A 22,936-nucleotide genomic window follows, 5' to 3' on the forward strand; every position below is an offset into this window, starting at 1 on the left:
TTACCAATTAATAATAAAAATCCCCTGTATTTCTCCCACAGAAACGTCCCATATTCACGTCCCCGTACGTTCGATAAAATCTTCTCCTCGGTGGAAGCTTTCTGAAATGATTTCCCTCCTCGAGATAAATGTTTACAATGATCGCACCCACCGTTTTAAATATAAGCGATGCAACAGCCAAGGATCAGTTTCGTTCCTCCATCCCCTACGTTTTCGCAGTTTCAACTGCATAATCCCTGTGGAGGGAAATTTCGTAACCGCGAGGCGCGATATCGCCTTAAGCTGGTCTTAATTACGCGTTTCTAATTACTCGCACGACTCTTGTGTCGTATACGTTGCCACGGAAAATCTGAATTTAGACGCGTTCGCGGTAACTTGGTTCGTGCTAATGGATCGCCAACGGATAGTTAAGATCGTTAAATAATTTATCTCGCGGAGATTACGAGTTGTTCGAGGATAAAAACGTACTGTAAAAAAAATCTTTAAAAATTCCAACAATTTCTTACTTGCTCCGAATCTTTTAAACATTCTCGAGAATTTGTGTAAATTGTTAAATCAGAAGAATAGGAGAATAAAACAATACATTTTCATGATATTTCAAAAAATCTTCAAAAATCCTCGACTTTCCCAATTAAGAGAAGAATTTCCAAACTTAACTTAACTTAAGGATATGGATCTGAAGAATATTCGAGTCGTACTACAGATCGAAACAAGTCTTCGAGAGATATTCTCAAAGAAGGTATTAACAACCCCACGAGATGTGCCGAGATACACGTCGAATCAATTTCCACCGATCGATACCGTTTTCGCGCAATCAAGTCCCCTCCCCTCCCCCAACTCGATACCGAACGAGCGCACATCCCTTGGAAATCCCTTCAGCTGGTCCAAACCGACCCTTCGAGAAAACAATTAAGTCGATCCAACCCCTCGAAAAATCCTCGTCCAACCCTCGTCATCCTTATCCTCGAGGATGGATGCAACTCAAGGGGGGAGGGATGGAACGAGGACGATCCATTTCCACGGTGCAAATTCGTTCGTCGCGATATCGTCTCGGTTCAACCCCTGCGCGGGGTTGATTTTGAAAAATGCAAGAACGTTCCGGGTTTTGTGTTTGCGCGCGATCAAATAAGAAAGCGGAGGAGGCTGGCAAATTGAATTTCCCATTCGCGGATGGCTGAGAGGTGGATGCAGAGCAAGGAGAGGGGGTGGTTCACCCTGTTTGCAACACAAGTGATTCTTCTTTTCCCCTTTGCTTCGCCTTTCTTCCTTCCTTTTCGAATCGAGATGATGAGATGCAAAAAATTTTTCGACTCTTCTCGCCGGAGAAAATTGTGAAACTCTCATGATGGAAAGATTGGATATTTTAATATTCGAATCTAGTATAGGAAGAGATGGATCCTTTCGTTAAATGTGGCATTGATCGATCATTTGTATCTTTCTCCCCATTTTTCATTCCTGTGAATCTGCTCCCGCCAAAAATTTCGTAGCGTGAAAATAATAAATATAAATTCCTCAAAAACCCTTTAAACTTGGTTAAATTTCCTCGATCTTCTCCGATAAACCGCTCGAAGATAAAAGATCTACAGCCGAAAGCACTCGAGCCGGCCAAACACTCCTCGAAGTTCCTCGAGGATCTCGATAAATAGAGATCCGATGCTTCGTTCAACGGGGGCATATTCAACGATACCCATTAAAGGTAACACTCCAAGTAGCCCCCCTTCTCCTCCTGGCCGTCTTAAATCACGTTCCATTAACCACGGTGGAGCGTCACCGCGTCGGTGCTGGCTCATCGGTTAAGAAAAAGCCGGCGGCCGCGCTTTCTCCCGCCACGAGGGGCGATAAATCACTCGTTGCTCACCATTTCATCAAACTGTTCCTAACGAAACAGAAGATTAACGACGCGCATCCACCGTTATCGACAACCACACAGTAATAAAATGAACGAGATTATTTTGCTAATAGATTCTGACGGATTCGGTTGATGAAAATTTATTTATCTGATTAATAAACGAAGTGGATAAATTAATCGAAGTGGATAATGAAGAAATGAAATTTATTTTTTCCTTTCTTTCTTTCTAAATAATTTTCCTCGTATATTATTTGAAGTTTTTATTCGTTGAGTTATGGAGCAGTTTAAGTTTCTTTTTCCTTCGAACGAAGAGAGAGAGAATAAAAATGGAAATATGAATATTTATCAAAATTTTTAATCAAACAATTTTATATTGTATTTCTTTTGTATCAATATATAATGACGTGTAAACGTGTCACAAACAGAAATATCCAATTTGATAAATTACGAAATTTTATATCTCGAAAAATGCGAGGATGAAATTTATATAAATCTTTTATACATAATCTAAGCGCAATAGAAAAAAATCACAAGTATAATCACAAATAGATACGAAGCTTTCTGAACGAGGATCGATATTAATTTCACCTGTACATTTTCACAAAAAGTAAATAAATAAAAACGAGTTGAATCGAATCCTCTCAATTCAACGTTTAATCATATCTTCCTTTCATATTTCTGAAGATAAACTTGCAGATCCAATCCCTCATCGAGGGCTACATCCCTCTTTGCAGAAACAATAAACGGCGTTTAATCAGGTTAAAAGGAGGATTTTGGAAAGGAGGGTTTTACATATAACCAGATATGGCGAATTTTTCGATCGCCATTTTGCTGGTGGCAGGAAGTGTTCAGGGCGTTGACTTTGAGAAATGACGCTTCTTACGTAGTGAAATGACGAGCGTGGAAGAGTATCTGGGCGTGAGAGACGAAAAGAAAAGGGCAAAGTGGATTATCGGGACGGGAAGTGTGTCGTTGAAGAGGATTAAGGGTGGAAGAAACGAGTTTTTTCCGACTCAGATTTTTCGGGATTTATACCGAATTGTGAATGAAATTCAATCACAAGTTTACGTAATACAATATTCGTGAATTTTCAGGAGGAAACAGAGAATATACGTGCTCGATAATTTGTAAATTATGGTAATTGAAGCGTTCCGGCGACCTAGATTTTTGATAAAATTAATTCTTTAATTAACTTGATTGAACTTCGAGTTATTAATCACAAATAATATCATTGTCGGTTAATTAACACTGGAATTTGATAAAAAATATTTTTAATTTGAATTTATTCCCATAATCGTTGTTGTATCGCGAAAGAATTTTTGTTTAATTATCTAATAATATGTTTGAAAATAAAGATAATAATAATAATATTGAAATAAAATTTAACGAATATCGATATTATAAAACAAAGCGATCCAAGAATAGTTGAGATTGTAAGAGAGAAAATAGTTGCTATACCATAGATGCTCCCGTAATAACTGACTACAACTATTTACTAATAGCCATCTCTTCACTCTAAATTGAACATCCACCACGTTCAACAAAACCCTCGAGCCCTCTTCATCCTCACCAATCGCTTATTAATAACTCAATCATCAACTACTCCCTGATATACCCTCAAAATTCCAACCCCTTGCAACGCAACATATTCCAAACACTCCACACCCCCGAACGAACTACCTACCCTATTACAAATTATATATAACTCTCGGTGGAAGTTACTTGCGCAGCATCAGAAACAATTCCTCAATTTCAATCACGGATCACGCGAGTGAAAAATATCTTAAAATTCTTATCCAAGATTGAAGTTTCATCGTTCCCAATCCCAATAAAATCCAATAAACAAAATTTCAAAATGCATAACTTCATTATTAAACCGAGCAACAAAATTCTAAATACCATTTCAAAAACGAAAGATATAAACTACTTCAAAAAGATAATCAATCTGTGAATAACCATTTTAATCTTTAATAACAATCTCAATGCGTATAATTGCATTACGAGCGAACAAAATATTAGAAAAATTATTATATAAATTTCACCCCTAAAAATTAAAAAAAATCAGAATTAATCAATCGCTTTTATCCACCATCTTCTATTTAATCCCCCTCCCCCTGGAAGCAGAATGGGAAGATGGATGATAAACTTTCCATCCGCTTGTCCACGAGCCTACCCCTGTCACGGCTTCTTGCCCCCTCACAATCGATATCGCGGCTGCAATCGACCGGCAACGATGTAACCGGCTCTCCCCAAGATACTTGGTATTGGCAGGAGGGGGCTTGGACATGCGCCATTTCTTGCAAATGCCAGGGGGAGGAGGAGGATGGTTTCGCACCTTCGTGGATGGGTTCGTTCGTCCCTGGTGTGGATCACAACCCGTGGCGGGCGAGAAAGAAAGGAGGGACGTTGGAAGTGTTTCCTTTTGCGACGAGGAACGAGTTAATGGGGGTTTTACGAGTTAAGAGGATTATTTTAGGGCTTCCTTCGACCCCTCCTCCCTTTTTTCTTCTCGCCCAGAAAATATCCGCCCAGAATTTGGGGGATGATCCAAATGGTGATTACTTATCGGAAGCTTCGATCGAAAATAGAAGAATTGACGATAAAATAATGGATGTAAACTAGACAGAAATGGAAAAGAGACAGACCTATCACTGTATAGGAATATTAATTATTACTGGATCAAGTAAAGTGTATAATAAAATGATACACTGGTTTACAGGGAAGAGAAGATGGAAATTCGGAGTAATCCTTAATTGAAAATAGCGTTAGACAGCTTATTACGAATACTTATATAAGGAATAGAAGGAATAGTTATTAATAGCGGTTTCTATTAGTATATAACAGACAGAGAGAAAGTAGCTCGAATTTGGTGATAGAGAGAGAGATTCGAGTTTAGTTTAGTTTAGTTTAGGAGATGGTGCTACAGAAGGGATTCGACTCGTCAAATGTACAATGGAACAATGATAAGGCTGTTTAATAACACTGTATAATAACGATAACGATTTGGTCGGATTAAACACACTCTGTTAAACTTGCCATTGAAATCTCTTACTCTCAATTCCCTCTGAACTCTCATTCTTCTCCTTCAATTCCTTCCTTTCAACTCTTTGATCTCAACCCGACCGAGCCACATACATTTTCTACAACCGTTTATCCTTACCCCTACATACACACACATACCCTCTCCTCCTTCGTCCCCTTTCTCTCCTCCCGAAGAGATATTCAAACCCGATCACCGAAAACTTCGACCGGCATATGCACCCGTTCGATAATCTCGACCACTTTGAATATTCTTCTCCAATATCCCCGACAAATAAGTTTCCATAAATTTAATATTCTCGTTTTTAAGATAGAGGATCAGATTTCAGACGAGAGAGAAAACATTTACATTTTTCGTAAAATTTTCCAAGTATTCGCTGCACGAGGAGGAATAAAAATTTTAAAATAGAGGAATTCGAGGTTCACTCGTGGAGAGGCCACTTTTTATCCGGAGTGGGTGCACTCAAGGTGTCACGGGGGAGGATCACGCCCCGAGTTCGATCCAGTCCCCCGACTGATTAGCTCCTTTTTCTCCAACGACCTTCCACCACGGAACGAATCTCTCACCTTCCAGCCGCCTACCAGCCTCCAATTTTTCCACCTCGAGGAATCGGATCCGCTCGAAATTCCTTTCATTTTCAGGATAGATTTATTTTAGGACTGGACGGAGAGGAGAGCCTATTTTGTTTCTCCGAATTGCGAAACGAGTTCTCGATCTTCTCGATTGTTCTCACGAAAAAGAGAAGAGAAGGGAAAAATAATGGAAAGAACAGCAGAACGAGAAACAGGTTTCGAAAGGTTTCCACGAGATTCTAGCCGCAAATTGTTCATTAAGGTGTCGAGCACAGAGGGAAATAGGATTTCGACGGGGTCGGGATTTAATTCGAGGGAATAGTGGATGGATCCGCGTGCCGTGGAAAATACGGGAATCGAGGGGAAAGTTTTCTCGTTAGAGGACACCCCTTCTCGCTGGACTGCTCGAGAAGACGTCCTCGATTATCCTTCTTTAAATGCATACCGACGAAACGATCGGGACAAACGGGCTTAATCCGGCCAGACTTGCTAATTTATGATAAGGCCGAGATTTTGAGTCACCTCTTTCTACTTTATTCCGATCCCAATTCTCGAGAATGTTCACGTTTGCAAGTCTCGTGTTGGAAGAAGAGAAATTTACAAATTTCGAATTTGTAAATTATTGGATGTGAAAATACATTTTTCGCGAATATTCTCCTTCCTCGCCTAATTCCGTGATAATTTGATCGTGTATTAAATGGGGAGTTATTAGCACGCCGTGAGATTTGCTTGGCTCTCTATTAAAGCAAGATTTTTTCTAGCAGTTTCTTTTTCTTTTTTCGATTTCTGAAATTAGAGCGAAGGTATTGAGAGGGGTCTCGAGGGTTTCGTGTTGATTTTAAGTATAATAGTTTGCGCGTTGGAAAGTGGTGAAATAACGAATGGAAATGAAAGAAGAGAAAAAGGAAGAGGATCTAATTCTTCCCGCTTACCGAGCATGAATCAGCAGTTTTCCGCGTTAATTTCGAGAAAAATAGCGTACGCAACATCAACGTGATCCACCAATTTCTGAAAATTTAAAATCGCGCACTGTTATTATCGAATGTGCACGATGTCAGTTAATAATAGTTAGAACGTGAAAATTAATATTTTCAATTAAGAGGAAGAGGGAGAGAAAAGATCGATATCTCGTCGAGAGACGTTGAAATTTTCGTGTACCGAATGTTTTCAAACAGGGATGGCCACGAGTCAATAATTCAAGCGTATTACACGGCCGTGGACTATATTTCTTCGTGGCTCGCGGCAAGTTTCACAATAAGTTACCAGGAACTCGTTCGTTCCGCCACGGCGGCTTGAATAATTCTCCCGGAGGGTTAAAACGAACCGCGCCATGTGCCGCCGCCAAATACTCGTGTTCCAATTGTACACGCCCGAAACAGCTTCGAGAAACACCTATTTTTCAACGAAATGAAACGCAACCTCGAATAATCCGGTTTCAATGTCAATCGCAAACCCCCTATTCGTACGAGATGAGTTTTAAAAAATGAAACTATTTTTTATAATTAATCGCCTAGCATATAAACAAGAGGCTATTTAACTAATAATCGTTCGAATATTGTGACTACTAAGAAGAAAAAGTTTGAAAGAAGCGGAATCGAAACTCTTGCGAGTAAAGAAGAAGGAGAGGAGCTTGGGTTTTGCTTCGTTAAATAAAGTTAAATTTTTCGACTTTTCGACGACTTCCTATATTCGAATATCGTTCCAACGACGAGCTCTTTTTCCTCGCTTTTTAATCGTTAAGAAAAAATTTTTCGAGCAGTTGTGAAATATCGATCCGGAGGAGCGAGCATCTCGTGAAGGAGGGGGCGTTTGGCGTTTTGCTTCGCGAAACAAAGCTCGACAATAAGACAAGAGCACAATGCCGGAAACGAAGTTAGCTTTAGAGGACTGGCATGCACTCGGCGCGCGGAATTGCCGCCCCTGGCTGGATTCGTTTGCGAAACTTTCCCTTTAATGCCCCGGATGGAAACTAAGAAGACGCTCGTATTTACAATTTTATCACCGCTACGTCATTGTTCGCGAGGGGGGGTTCAAATTGGCGAGAATTTTCCGAGCCAAGTTTCGAGTCGAGGGGGATCCTTTTTGGGGGACGTTTAAATATTTATACATCCAGTTTTGATAAGTTTTATCTTACAGGATATATCTTTTGTATTTTTAATAAGGATATCATTTATATTTGTTTTCGTTAAGAAAAATCAGGGTTGTTAAAAAATTTATACTCGATTAACGTTGAGAGTATTCGAAGTGGATGAGAAGATAATTGAAAATTGTTCCTCCTCCTCCTCTCGACAAATATACAGACTTTTGTATATTAACGTGTTTGTCGTTAATTTGCTTGAATTTATAATTCGAACGAACTTTATTATGGATAATTAAAAAGGGGTAAAAACAATTTCGCGTTTATCGCGATTACGTACCGATACACTTTTTACCTCTCTCGATCATTGTCGAGAGTTGGATTAAGTCGTGAAACACGGATGTCGAAAGAGAAGGAAGAAACGCGAATGCTTCGACGTTTTCCACGAGCTGGTGTCAGGTGAGAGAAGCGGAAATGCAACGTCACGCGACGGTTGCGGTGAATGAGAATGTTACATAGATTCTTAGAATGGAGATTTCCTCTTTTTTTTCTCTTTTAGCAATATATTGTAGGAAAATTATAATTTGCAAAAGTGAAATCGTAAAAATAGACAATACGTATACGTGATTGTATTTTTATTAATCGTATTACGAGAAAGTACGTAAAGTTTATGACTAGTAGCTGAAGAAAATTCAAGGTTTTAATTACGGTAGAGAAATTAAAAACGTATCGCTCGGTGCAATCATAAAGATTGATCGTTTAAAAAGGGCTTCGTTTTTACGAAATTGCGCGATTGTAATCCCTCTCGTGAAATAATCTATTAACCTCGAATCTATCGGCGAACATTGAGGCAAACTTGCCCCTCGATAATATTCCTCCAAGTAATTTCGCGATACAAATTTAAAATATGGATGAGCCGAGTCAAATTATATTAAATTTAAATGACGCGTGCGTCTGAAGTAAAGCGTGTGTTGTCCGTCTCGTAATTAACGCGAAATAATCACGTAAAATAATTATTTCCAACAATTTGAAATATTATTTCAAATAATATCGCTCCGTTTCATCATTCCCGTATCCAATGCGATTCTAACAATTCGATTCGTAGTTAACAAATACATTATTTGCGCGCCATACAATTTCATAATTAATCCCTGCAAAGTTATCAAGTTGAACAGAATTCTCGAAAATTTTACCCTTTTATATAACCGAATATCTAATAAATCCACAATCTCCCCTTCGCTCCTTTCGTTCCTCCCCTTTCAAAAAATCCGCTGCTAGTTTCCAAAAAATGTAACTAAAATTTTCAATCTCCTTAATTAAACGAAGATTAAAAAGGCCGCACGATTCGCACACTCCAATAAACTGCAATTTCCAAAAAAAGGAAAAGGGAAGAGAAACAATAATCGGGAAATGGTAAATTTGGGAAACGAACGATCGCCCCCCTCGATTAAGAGCAAAAATAAGCGCGAGTACAATCGGAAAACAGTTATTCGAGATTGCATAAATCGGGCGGAAGCGGGCCGCAATTCTCCCGGATGCAAACAGCCGCCGCCACTGCCGCAAATTCCCTGGCCGGCCAGGCGTCACGGGAACGGCGCATAATGCATCACACGCGCCGGAATATGCATCTTGACTGACCGCACGGGGACACATGAGCCACGTCACAGGCAAAGGAACGTGAATTAGCCCGGATGCCATTTTCCCCTAAACGGGGGAGGAATATGACGTAGGTTTCGCCTGTCTGTGACGTTTCGAGGGGCGGGAAATTGGGATGAAGTTTTTATTGTTCGATTTCACTCCTGATTCTGGGGGCTAGAGGGGAGATTGGTCCGTTCGAGGCGGCAAGATTTAGGGATGGAGCACGATGAACAGTGGTTAATTTTTAAGTTTTATTTTTGCTCTACGAAGGGGGGGAGAGAGGAAAGAAGGGGTGAGATTGGATCAAGATTCTCCTTTGTACTTTATCAAACGTGTGAAAATAAATGCAATAATAATATAATATATATTATATGTATATATTGGTGAAAAACTGCGCATTTGTGGAGGGATGGAAGAGAAAGAGGGCTGAATATCAAAATAAATAAAGCGAATCTCCAACATTTACGGAGCGATGATATTGAAGTTGAAAGTAAATCGAAGTGGTGGATGGAAAAAGGGAGAAGGTTTAAAGATCGAAATAAACAATATCGATAAATTTCTTTTGACGCGCGTCGAAAGATATTTCGCTTTGAACAGCGATTTGAAGATCGTTCGAAAGAAGTTCGACGTGGGAAATTTTGAAAAGGGGGAGGAATGTAAATAGGGAAGAGCAAGTACGAGGGAAGTGCGGTTAACGATTCTTCGAGCTTTCGCAGATTTTTCCCGAGTGGAAGTTCCCCCTAAGAAATAAAAGAAGTTAATAGTACTTTTTAGAAAATGTGTAAGTTTTTAATGGAGTTGGAGTGTTGAAACGCGTTTGAGGGTAAACGGGTCTTCTAATGCCTCTGTAACTGAAGAACCTTCGAGAGAGTGGAGGGAGGAGGTATCAAGGAATGCAGAAAAATTCCCGTTTTGCTAAATATCTATCTTAGAATCTATGCCCTTTCAACACCTTTCTCGATAAACTCTCAAGGAAAATCTTTTGCAAAAGAACTTTCCAAAATTCTCCAAGAGAGCCGTAATTATTCTGACGGTGGGACGAGCGGCAATCCTCGGAATAAAATTACGAATTCAAGGTCGGAAAACAGCGGATTTATTCCTCGTAGCGGTGGTGTATCGGCGCTTGAAATCGGGACAATGCCGCTTCGATTATCGATAATCCAACGCGATAAGAAGCAGAACGGATAATCCGTGGCGTACGGATTATCCGAAAATCCTCGACAAGGGAGCGCCATGCTTTATTACCATTATAAGTAGCCGCCCTCTTAAAGTTTCAAGTTTAATCCAGAAAGCGGTATAATCCATTCGTGGATAATTGAGTAGTTTGCCGTGATTTCGAGAACGATGGGCGGCGAGACAACGCGGGACAACGAGGGGGAGGGGAGGGGTCGTGCACGGTGGTCGGTTATTGGAAACTCTCCCTCGAGCCTCCCTCTCGCTCGAGAAGAATAAAATTTTCCCCGCGGTTATTGCTCTTCGACCCGAGATAACTAAATTCGAGGGGGGTGTCAAATTTTGAACGGTTACGCGTTTGCTTTGCTTTTCTTTCTTTTTAAAAGAAGGACGAATGGAACGATCGAATTTCGAAGGATTGGATTTGGTTTATTATTATTAATCAGGGGGACGTTTAAACGGATCGAAGTTTTCCTCCTGTTCGAATTAAGTATTTAGAATGTTTGGAGAGGAAGGTAGGAGAGAGGAAATGAAATGAAAATTTAAATCGATCCAATTGCTTGGATTATTAATCGAAAATGCGTCGATTCTTCTTTTTCAATTCTTGTTTTCCGGAGAAAATTGTCGGTCGAGGGAAAATATTCGACGACAAAGTGAACCAGTATGCAGGAGAGGCGTGATTAACGCGGCACACACGACTGCATTCTTAATCGCTCGTGTGTTCGGGATCAGGTTTTTTGTTTCGTCGTTTTATTTACAATTCAATGCTGTGCCGGTCGAAGACGAAGGAACAAAAAGGATTTTTCCTCCTGATAAAGCGAACCCCTCTTAATTATAACGAGAATACATTCGAAGGAAAGGATGTATGAACTTTAATTCTAAAAGATCGATATTTGTTGTTGGAGATTACAATTATCCAAGTGAACAAAATTATTGAAATAATCAATCATTTAACGAAATATAATTCGATGATTTAGAGGAGACCTAACCTCAAACCTCGAGGAACCAACGCCATTATTTAGCCAACGATTGTGTCCACTAATTTCCTTCCTGTAAAATCAAATTACTAAAACGAAACTGAATCTCCTTGAACAGACCCCGTCTGATATTTCGAATTGATTAAAACGAAATTGCCAAGTCGAGAGTTCCATTTAATCCGACGCACGGACGATTTCGAAATTAAATTAATTATCGTTTTATAACGCGGAACGTAAACACGACTATCGATTATAATCAATTTTAATACTTTCAATTAATACGTTCTCCTTCGTTTATAATTTACGTTGAATTTTAAACCCGAGATTCATTCAATTCACGCAAAAATATATTCATTTTCGTGGAAATCCACTTGTTCAAACTCGTGACAAAAATTTAAGAATTAAAACAAGAAGGCGGGATCAGTTCCTGGTGCAATTGAAATTTCTCCGCTCGATGGCGACACCAGTCTGATCACCAGCCTGGATCGTCTAATTAGACGCAGCGTCGGGTAATTGGGTTGTTCCATCTGCCGTACCAATCGTCTCCTCCAAGTCTCGTTTCACTCGATACGATACTCTCGATATACAACAACTGTTCGATGTCCCCGCATCCGGTCCCCAAACTGTGTTTCCACGGATACTGGTATTAATTATTTCCGATAATTCTAGGGAGCCTGGCTAGCCTAGGTTTGTTCGGCTTATTCTGCCGGGTTAATTTAACGACGGTGAATCGGGGATTTACTTTATGAGAACCGGCTCGAAACACACACTTCCTTTCAAATGTTTAGATTATTGTTCGAATATTAATTCGGTATTCTTCTTATTGAGTTTCTTATTTATTATATTTCATGTTAGATTATTGTCATATCTACTCTTTCTTCAATTTCGAAATTAAAATTCGACGTAATTTAAAGACTGTAAAGAATAATCTATTCTTCTAGCGAGATTTATTTTTCTAACGAATCAGCAATATAACCGTTATAAGAGGAAAATAAGTAGAGACATTCTTTCTCATTATTCGCGATTTACGATAATTATAATAAAAAGAGTTTGAAAGATCAATTTAAACAATTAATTTCAACGAAGAATAGATTTTTTTTTCTTCCTTCGAGCGAACAAAATATATTTTCCTTTCTGATATAACGGTGCGCAAAAGCATTCCCACTTGATCCCAGATTTCATCGATCTACCTATCCCAAAACCTATCCTTTCGGCAAGCGATTCAAATCGAATCTCATTCTTACGTTAGAAACAAAAGCAATTTCGCGGACATAAGAAAAAAGGAGAAAAATAGAGAGAAAAAAGAATAATTGAAAATCGAAGTGTCTCGACTATTGCCGCGTTCACCAATTGCTTAATTATTCCCACCTTCCACCGTCTAAAGGTGAATTTACACGGTTCACTTTAAACGAACAATGGGGCTGATTCGAGGAAATCGAGCTAATGAAGTTGAAAATCGAATCTTTACACGTTTCACCGAGATCGGCCAGACCGAATCTAAAAATGGAGCAAATTGCACGCGATGACGTTGAAATAATCCGTAGAAATCTAATGGCAGCCAGTGGGTGAATTAAAATAAGGCGTGTTTACAATTCGAATGAATCAAATCGATCGAAACTATATTAATCCGTCCGTTACTTTTACTTTGGACGGACGTTTCTTTTCATCGAATATTTACGCAATATTTCTCTTTCCCTGCTTCGATCTTGTATCGAGTCGAACATATATAACATATATATATATTCACAATATTCTGTGTCTATTCGTGACAAATTAAAATTTCTACACACAATTATTCAGAATCACCAATTTGAATTAAATTCTACATGGAATATTTTTCTAACGCGTAATATCCTCTTTTTCAGCGATTAATGCTCGCTAACTTCCGAGAGTGGGCGAAAGTAACCGACATCGTACGAAGATTTGCGACAACTTCCGAAAATCGACGAAGATACCCGATATTCACCGATTGATCCAACCAATATGTTTGAGAAGACGTTTGAAAAGATTAATCGATTTTTGACGATCTCCGATAAAATAACAGCGAAAAGATGCACGATTTTTACATAATATGATGTTCTTATACATGGTAATTAGTTACAATTGTTTATTCGTTTAATAAGAAGATACTACCGCAGAGCAAAAATAAGTAAAAATCAATGATACTTCGCCACTAAGACCACCTCGATTTTCCAACTTTCAACGTTCCTTTAATTCCTCCGCATCACGTATCGCAGTTTAGAACAAGAAGTTTCGCAAAAGTTTCGTTCGCGACTCGCAACTTTATTTCCTACAAATTCTTCCTTTTGTCTCGTCCAAAGTTTCTCTGTTCTCTATCTTTATAAGTATAAACGAGTATGTGTACACGTTTCAACTGACGGTTGAAAGAAGGGGGAGGGAAGGGCGTAGCGACAGTTTTGAAACGTCCCACGGGGGAAATCCAGTTATCGCGAGTGGACCGGTCTCGACGACCATTCATTCGAATTTCGAAGCGACTGGATGATAATTGCTTTAGGAATCACCGTCTCCAAAGTCGTTGCGGGGCCCCGAAAATCCCCAAATTGGATTGTGTGTCCGATCCCGTGTCACGGATCGAACAGAGACAACTCTTTTATTTATTCCGGCGGAATAATAGACCTCGTTATTTGAAATTTATTCGTTTAATAATAACAGAGAATTTCTAATTTAAAGTTATTTATTCAACGAGTTGCGGTACAAAATTAATAGATTCAAAAACTATCTAACGATCTAACACAATGGAAATATCTTTAACAACATCTTCGTAATAATAATTATTTCCACATACCGCTATATTTCAACAATACTATAAACAATTAACGTTATCAATATTTATAATCGCGAAATGCAAAATCGAGATCAATAATAATTATCCATTCCAATCGAAATTCCAATCAACACAAAAAACGCGCAGACGCTACAAACTTCTTCCAAGTTCTCGTTTTAATTAACGTGCAAAGAGAGAGAGATGAGTGAACAAGAACGAGGCAAAAGAGTCGCCAATTAACTGCGAATTAACTGCGTTAACAAACTTGAAGCGGGAATCATGGCGAGAGAAAGGGGGAAATCATGGAAATTTTCACCGATAATTGTAAATTACCGAGCGGCAAGCACACACGAGATGAACTTTCCATTGCTTCGATCGGTGAATTGGACCGATGGCGAGGTGGGGAGGAGGGGGAGGGGGTCGGGGTCGCGCTCATTATCGCCTCGAATTCCTAGAATCGCGGCCCAGGAATATTAATCGTTATTGGAGGGTTGGCCGAGGGTTAATTGTTAACGTTTCTACCATGATTCGAGTTGCGAAAAGTCGAGAGGGGTTGAATGTTGTTGAAATGGCGGCGGCCGATCGGGATTTCCGATCCGAGTTTCGTAATCGAAGTTTCAAGTGGGTTTTGTCGGTTCTCGATAAAGACAGTTTAATACTATTCTCGCGTTTTTTTTTTGTTTTCCTTCTTGTGATTTCCAGATTTTTGTTCCCCTATTTTTGTTCGAGATTGGAATGAAATTTTTTTCTTTGTAAAATTCGAGATATTTTGTCGAATTTTGCACAGCGAGGAGAAAATTATTTGATAAAAGTAAATCTAATGATTGAATGTACAAATAATTCGATATCGATCGAATTATGATAATTTAACCGCATAAATTTGATCAAACGCTGCGTTAATTTGAGAGAGTGTGAAAGGGACGTAATCGAATCGTGCTTTTCCGTCCATCTTTAACATGATAAAACGAACAAAAAAAAAAAAATACTTTATGAAATATAAAAATAGTTTTTTTACCACAAATTTTTAAATTCCCCAAAACATCGATTATATCAACCCCATCGTATTATGTATAAATTTATTATGTATAAAATACAATATTCCAACATGATATATTTAACGATCTTAAAGAAACCAGCCACGATCGAAGTCTCCAAATTTTCCACTCCATAAAATATTCTCCACACGAACACACATCCCCCTCTCCAAGAACGAAAAACACACCCTCGATCCCCCTATTAACCCTACGTACAACGTAGCTTTAAAGAGTACATCTTCCACTCGAGAGGATCGAACGCTTCTCCATTAAACATCAAATTTTTCGTATCTCGTATATATATATATATATATATATATATATATATATATAAAAGAGCAATCGTTTCTTCCTACGTTCAAACACCCTCTTGCTCTCCGGTTTTTAAACATCGATTCGAAGAAGAAGAAGAAGAAAAAGAAGAAAGAGAAATATCGGAATCACGCGAGACCCTGCCTCTGTAACACTGTTGATTCTTATTCAACATTTACCCAACGGGTACGTGGGAATAGCAGACAGACGGGGAAATAATAAACGTTCTCAAGGCGATACGCCCTCTCTTTCACCCCCCACCCCCTCGTGAATACGTAAAACACTCGCGACGAAGGATTGCCGTTTAGTATCGTTCGATTCCTCCTCCTCCTTCTCCTCCAAGCTTCCCATAAAATCCTACGGGATCCATCCTGAAACTTTCTCTGGCTTTTATTCTTTTCTTCTCTCTCTCTCTCTTTGTTCTTCGAGCTTTAGTTTCATCCCTTTCGATGGAGAGGAAATTTGCAGGGATGCAACACGCGGTTCGTTAAAAATTCGTTCGTTTTCGGGGAGGGGGTGAATTGATGGATCGAGAGAAGAGTAATTTTTGGTGCTTGGCAATAAATAAATAAATAAATAAAAGCATTCGCTTCGAGATTTAAATTTAAATTGGAAGGAAAATTATTTATTTGCGTGTATATCGTGTACGTAACGTGTCAAAATATCACTAATAAAATCAGATGTAAAAAAAGGCACGTGTCTGTTGATTGCAGGAGGGGATATACGAGTCTCGAGGAAAAAATGTCGAAGGGAATTGTACGGACTTTTCAATATCTTCGCTCCCTCCGGGAGGAAAAGGAAAAGATTCACTCGTTGGACTGGTCGTAATTACTCGTGGATCGAATCTCTGAATTGTATAGGAAAGGGGCCCTCGAATTTAACAAAAGCTGGAATCCCTATTGCGAATTTTTCTACCCTTTTGCTATCCGAATCGAATCAATGCACACTTTGTTCGGCCAGGAAATTAACAAACAGCGGAAAGAAGAAGCCGGTACCGGAAACTGGGTGGAAAGGGGAGGGGGAGGTGAATAGCGACTTCAATTAAATCCTTGTGGAATGTTTCATTCGGGGCTACCGAACCCGGCTATTCAAAGTAAATAACGTTTCGACGGTGGTGATCGAAAGGGAGGCCATTGGCTCGTGGGTATAAAAACGTTTACAATTCCTTGCGAAGGTAAGGAATGGACCCGGCAATTCGGCCGTCCGTGAATCGATTTCATCTGTGACTTTCGAACCTTCTCCCCCGCTCTTTCTTTCTTTCGAAAGCGCGATGAAAAAACAGATATTCTGATCTTCTGAGATTTGAGGAGAATGTACGTTGTCGTTTACTTTTAAACGAAAATTGACAATTTGAAAAAATTATCGAATCGACACGAGAAAATAGATACAGATATAAATAAAATAAAACAGACTTGTCCGATTAAATTGAAAGTATAAATATCCTATATAATGCTGAAGAAAGTGAGAAAGGATAAAAAGTTGCGAGACAATAAAAAAAAAAAAAAATAGAGATGAATATCAAAATTTTTCCGCCCCTTCCGAGTGAAAATATCGACAACAAATAATAAAATGGGCCTCTCTTTCAATAAAATTCTCCCCCTGAGCGAAAATATGGCGCAACAACGATAAAGGATCCCCCCTTTACAACGTTTCCCACCCCCAAATTTGTATCACCGATAAAAAGATCCCCTTTCAATAAATCCTCCTCCCTCTCCCCTCCCCCGTTTACCCAATTTTTTGCCCACGAACAAAAATACGGACGGGACAATAAAAATATCCCCCTTTTGTCGAAATTCGAAAACGTGTGCGAAACAACGCACAAAAGAGGATCCTCCCTTTCCTCTGCACGAGTGAAAAAAAAAAAAAAAAAAATTTCAAACGAAACTTTCCACGTTTCGACGATTTCCCTCGACGAGGCTAAACCTTGAACCAAAAAGTTTCCACTCTCCACTCTCTCGCGTTTCGACCGAAAGAAACCGATCGAAGAAGAAGTTGTTGGAAGGGAGGCGAGGGAGGGAGGTGCGAGAGTAATCTCGCAAACTCGCGATTAAACGGTCGTTCCTTGGGTGGCGGGACGTTAGTCCGTGGGTGGGGGGCTAACACGCGGCTGCTGAATAATGCAGCCAGACGCCCTGTATCCGGGAACAACCGGCGCGGTAATTACCGTCGTTCCATTGAAAAGAACTTGGCTTGGATCATAATTTCGCCATTAGCCCGAAGCTTGGGGGGAAGGAGGGGGCGTGAGGACGACGACGAGTGGAAATCGGGTTTCACGGGACGGTGGATGAAGATGTGGGGGGAGGAGGGGAGAAAGAAGGAGAAAAAGAACAAAGAAGACGGCGTATGGGGAAAGGGAAGAGGGAGAGGTGGAATTAGGAAGAGGCAGAAAAAGACGAGGCTTGATGGTGTGGACGAGGCTCGAGGAAAGGGGGAGGGTTGGTTGAAGCAAATTCTCAACGGCCAACCGCAGGCAGATATTGCATTTTTATAAGACGGCTGCGCCACCCCATCCTCCTTCCTCCTCCCTTTTGTTCCTCCCTCCAAAGGCGGTTAAACTTGGAAGAAGAGTTAACGACGATGAGATTATCGCCCGCTGCTTATAATCCATCGGTAATCTGTCTTCCCGTTTCAGAGTTCAGATTCAATTGTTCGAACGGGGGAATATTTATAGGGGTTACGTTACAGATCGGTTATTCTTACTCGAGAGTTGATTTTTTTAATATCTATCAGAGGAGAGAGGTAATTTCGAAATTCGATACGACTTTGTTTGCTTCAGAATTAACCCCCTCTGTTTGCGTGAATTTTTGTAACGATGGCTGTTAGTCTACTTAAAATCGAGTGTGGTCACAAAAGAAATAATTAAATTGGAATTATTTATATCATTTATTATATAAACAGAATTTCTCACCAATTCTTCTTATGCCAAGTTCCACCTCCCCCGTTCTCGAAACTCTCGAAATTAAATCTCGTTACTTTGACCGAGCCAAATTAGCCAGATGTGTACGCAAACAATCGGGTTGGCCCTCTTCAACTTTCGACTTCGACACAACTTTGAACAATGGCGGGAACAATGCCAGGCCAAGTTTCATCCTGCCCGAGCGAGGAGAGCACGCGGATGGTGGAAGTCGCGAAACAAATAGGCGGCGCGAAACCAGGATCGATCCTGGGGGAGGGAGGGTTGGGTGATTGGTTAGCTGCTCGTAGGGATCTCCAAAGTTCTTAAGGGGATTACCTCTGAGGGAGGGGGAAGGCTAATCGGATTCTTCGAGATTTAATCGTATCGAGGAGGAAAGTGAAGATTGTGTAATGAATTCTTGGATCCTGTTTACGATATCATGTTGTTGCTTGTAAACTTCTCCCTCCGTTTCCCTCCATTGATCTTAATTGTCCATTTATTCCAGTGTAAGATTTAAAATTAGAACTTTGAATAAGTGGTGTGATAAATAGTAGATAGACTGAACAAACAACTCGAAAATATACCCTTCGCTTTTCTCGAAAAGAAAAATATTTATTATATATATATATGTATGAAAAATAAATCCAATTACTCCTCGAATTACTCGACGGCTATAAAAATATAACAATATTTTAAGCAACAGGTTTCGTGGCCCTAATTACTTCCCTCGTCGATCAGAACACGAAAATCCATCTCGAAACGGGCAGCGCGTAAACAGGTCACTCGATGGATCCTCGAGAGTCGCTATAATTGCAGCGTGGAATTAGTGCACCGCCTACTAATTAACCCGAGTTAGTAACTGAAACGCGGCTCCCGATAATTGCTGATTAATTTAACCGGTTCGCGTGGCTCCTCTCCCTCCCCTACCTCCAAGGTTTCGAAAACGAGGCGGCAATTTCGGCCCAGATCGGCACCGTTTGTCTACCGACAACATCGTTAATCGAGTTTTCTTTTCGAGTTGCGATAATTACCGACCGAATTTATCAATTTACCGACCGATTAGAACGAACGAACTCTGCTCGGATTCGATGGAGATTCTTCTTCGCGCCAATTTTTTATCAATCGATTTAATCGATTTAAGCGTTCTTGGGTAACGAGAGGGTAAAAAACATTGATATTATTCAGTACGACGATGATGATAAAAGTAAATCAATCGTTCGAATCGCGTTCGAATTCCTCTGAAGAATCAAAGTTTGACGAATTTCAATTCACCGTTTGATCAACCGTGAATCCCATCTAATTTTTCAACCCGAAAATCCACGGATGAAACTTTGAGCATCGAACCGTGTCCGAAATCGGCGCATGATTGAAAAATCTCTAAAATCCACCCCGTCTACTACTAACCAACTCAAAAACCGGCACGCTGCTTAATCGTGCGCGAATCGCCAAAGCCACAAACGGAAATCGTACCCTCTGTACGATTAATTCGTTTGGAAGCGCGGTTCGGCTCAGCTCAGCTCGATAAATCACGCGACGCGGCTCTCAACCCAACGAGATTTCACGTCTAATCAGAATATCATCTCCTATTTTGCAATAATAAAAGTATCAACGAAATTCGACTCATCAAATATTTCTTCGTAAAACAATTATTAAAATTTAATTTCACACGAGATAAATAAATAGAAGAAATATGGGATGAGAAAATTGCCACGTCTCGAAATCAATGTCTCCTTTCTCCGCCCAGTCAGTTTCCCTCCCAACAAACGCGTGTGTAAAACCGTCGAAGGTTTAATTCTCTCGATGGGGGATTCGCACGCGCGGAACGAAGCGAAAACGAAGCTTCTTCCGCGTCCGCGGTTCCAATTACAAGTCTTCGAGCGTCGTCTTCTCCCTCCAGCGTCTCTTCTATCCGCAGTCACGTTAACCACCCCCTGCCGCTCGCTCGCAGCCACCCTCGCAATCGGATAGGAGCCACCCTCGTCCATGTGTCTCGCAGAGTTTGCAGTCTCTCGTAAGGAGAGCAGACATAATTAGTCGTGTTTTGATTAAACCCTCCATCGAGAGACGGGGAGATCCTAGCGGAGCAACGAGGTGTCTCAAACTTGGAGCTTCATTAGCGGACAACGCGGTAATTGGGCAAGTTTTGCCAGAGGATATTTTTCGAATGCGATTAATTCGTTCAAAGTTTAAAGTGATAGTCGTATCGAGGGGGGAGGGGAAGGGTGGCATTTGTAGGAAGCGTTAAAAGCTTGAATAGTAATTGGACGTGTTTTCGAGAGGATACATTTTTTTCAAGATTAAGGGATTAAGGGAAATGAAATTTCTAATAACCAGTGAGACAATTTTAGAATCCAGAATTATAAAGTATGGGAGAAAGCTAGATTCTTGGATTTTGGAATCAAAGTGGAACTCTTTTCGAAAGGATGTAATATTTAAGAATCGTTATTTAAGGTTGATGCATTGCAAAGGGTTGAGAATATTTTTGATAATTGACAGAATTGATATGATTGATTAATCCAGACTTTTGTCTCCTTGCAACGAAGGGGTGATTTCGCAATGAAATTTCGAAATGAAATTTCTAATAACCAGTGAGATAATTTTAGAATCCAGAATTATAAAGTATGGGAGAAAGCTAGATTTTTGGATATTGGAATCAAAGTGGAACTCTTTTCGAAAGGATGTAATATTTAAGAATCGTTATAAAGGTTGATGCATTGCAAAGGGTTGAGAATATTTTTGATAATTGACAGAATTATCGGTATGATTGATTAATCCAGATTTTTGTCTCCTTGCAACGAAGGGGTGATTTCGCAATGAAATTTCGAAATGAAATTTCTAATAACCAGTGAGACAATTTTAGAATCCAGAATTATAAAGTATGGGAGAAAGCTAGATTTTTGGATATTGGAATCAAAGTGGAACTCTTTTCGAAAGGATGTAATATTTAAGAATCGTTATTTAAGGTTGATACATAGCAAAGGGTTGAGAATATTTTTGATAATTGATTTCGAAATGAAATTTCTAATAACCAGTGAGATAATTTTAGAATCCAGAATTATAAAGTATGGGAGAAAGCTAGATTTTTGGATATTGGAATCAAAGTGGAACTCTTTTCGAAAGGATGTAATATTTAAGAATCGTTATAAAGGTTGAGAATATTTTTTGTTGAGGTGATTTCGCAATGTGGTAATTTTGAAATGCGATTAATCGTTTGAAGTTGGTGGTTACATCAAGGGAAATGAAATTTGTAATAACCAGTGAGAAAGGGGTTAATTTTATAGTCCAGAATTATAAAGTATTTTTGAGTATTGTGATCAAAGTGGAACTTTTCGAAAGGAATATATATTGTTTAACAATTGAGAATTGATTTTTGTAGGAAAACGAATTTTTAGAATTTTGTCCCCTTGGATAATGAAAGGGATAACTTTATAATGCGATTAATCGTTTAAATTTTGTGTAATCGATGAATTTCGAGGCGAGAGAATTTCAAGATTTATATTATATATTCATTCGTTATCCCCGAGGAAATTAAAATTCCATGAATGCGAATTTTTAAGTGGTATAAGAAAGAGAAAGAGGGGGGGAGAAAGGGAGAACGAGCAGAAAGGGATGATCTTTCGTTATAATTTCAATCGAAATGTGTGAAATTGGAACCTCGATTCCTTCCTTTGGGAGACGAGCAGGGAATGACGCAAATTAGATTCGGTTCTTGATTAGATACTCCGGAGAATAGCTTTGAAGTTGGAAGGATTACAGGTTTCAACGTCTACCCGTTTCCCTATATACACTATATTATACACAGAATTGAAACTTATCGACGAATATGATTAAAAAGTAATTAATCATTCTCACTTTTGAGTCTCTCTCGAACGAGTTTCGAATTTTTATTTCAAATTTTTCGCTCCATTGTGTGCGCGCAACGAGATTCGAAGTTTAGAAAAAAAAAAAATGCAAATAGAAATCTCGCTTCTCGTCGTCGAAAGAAAATAGGGTGGGAAAAACGGAGGAAACCGACTTTATTTATTTTCCATCTGTCGACTCAATTATCTCGAATTTCCCAAGGCGGAAAAGCCTGATTGGACGTCGCGCCTCGTCTTTAATTAAGGCTCTGTCATCGAGACACGTGATTCCAAGTACGTGCAAGCGAAACAAACAGTCTAACGACGCCATTCCTCCTCTTAGTTATCCGCGAGACAAGACGTCAATTCTGAAAAAGAACGTAAAGAGAGAGAGAGAGAGAGAGAGAGAGAGAGAGAGAGAGAGAGAGAGAGAGAGAGAGAGAGAGAGAAAGTGAGTGGAGAAAGTTTTAATTAACCTCACTGATATTTACACCGATACACCGCGGATGATCGAAATCGAAGAAGTCATCGATCCATCGAAGCAGAAAAGTTTCATTTCGTTTGGATAGGTTTTTTTTATTTACTTATTTTCTTTCTCTTTTTCTTCTTTTCTGAGAAATTTGGAATTTTGGACCTTTGATTATTAATATCTTTCTAAAAAAAAAAAGAAATGACGTTTTAATTTATCACGTGTCATAAGATAATTTGCTTGAATGGTTGATGGATAATTTTTTCTAACTTTTT

General features: G+C 39.5%; 2 protein-coding genes across 4 annotated transcripts in view; one reads left to right on the forward strand and one right to left on the reverse strand.

Annotated features, from left to right (window-relative positions):
* LOC107996610 (photoreceptor outer segment membrane glycoprotein 2-like) overlaps nt 1–22,936 on the forward strand; it is a 244,243-nt gene that overhangs the window by 112,655 nt on the left and 108,652 nt on the right. The window lies entirely within an intron of this gene.
* Nucleotides 1–22,936, reverse strand: part of LOC107998009 (uncharacterized) — a 114,545-nt gene that overhangs the window by 46,758 nt on the left and 44,851 nt on the right. The gene's annotated exons all lie outside the window — the stretch shown is intronic.

This window comes from Apis cerana, linkage group LG15 (genome assembly GCF_029169275.1).
Source record: "Apis cerana isolate GH-2021 linkage group LG15, AcerK_1.0, whole genome shotgun sequence".
Lineage (NCBI taxonomy): Eukaryota > Metazoa > Arthropoda > Insecta > Hymenoptera > Apidae > Apis > Apis cerana.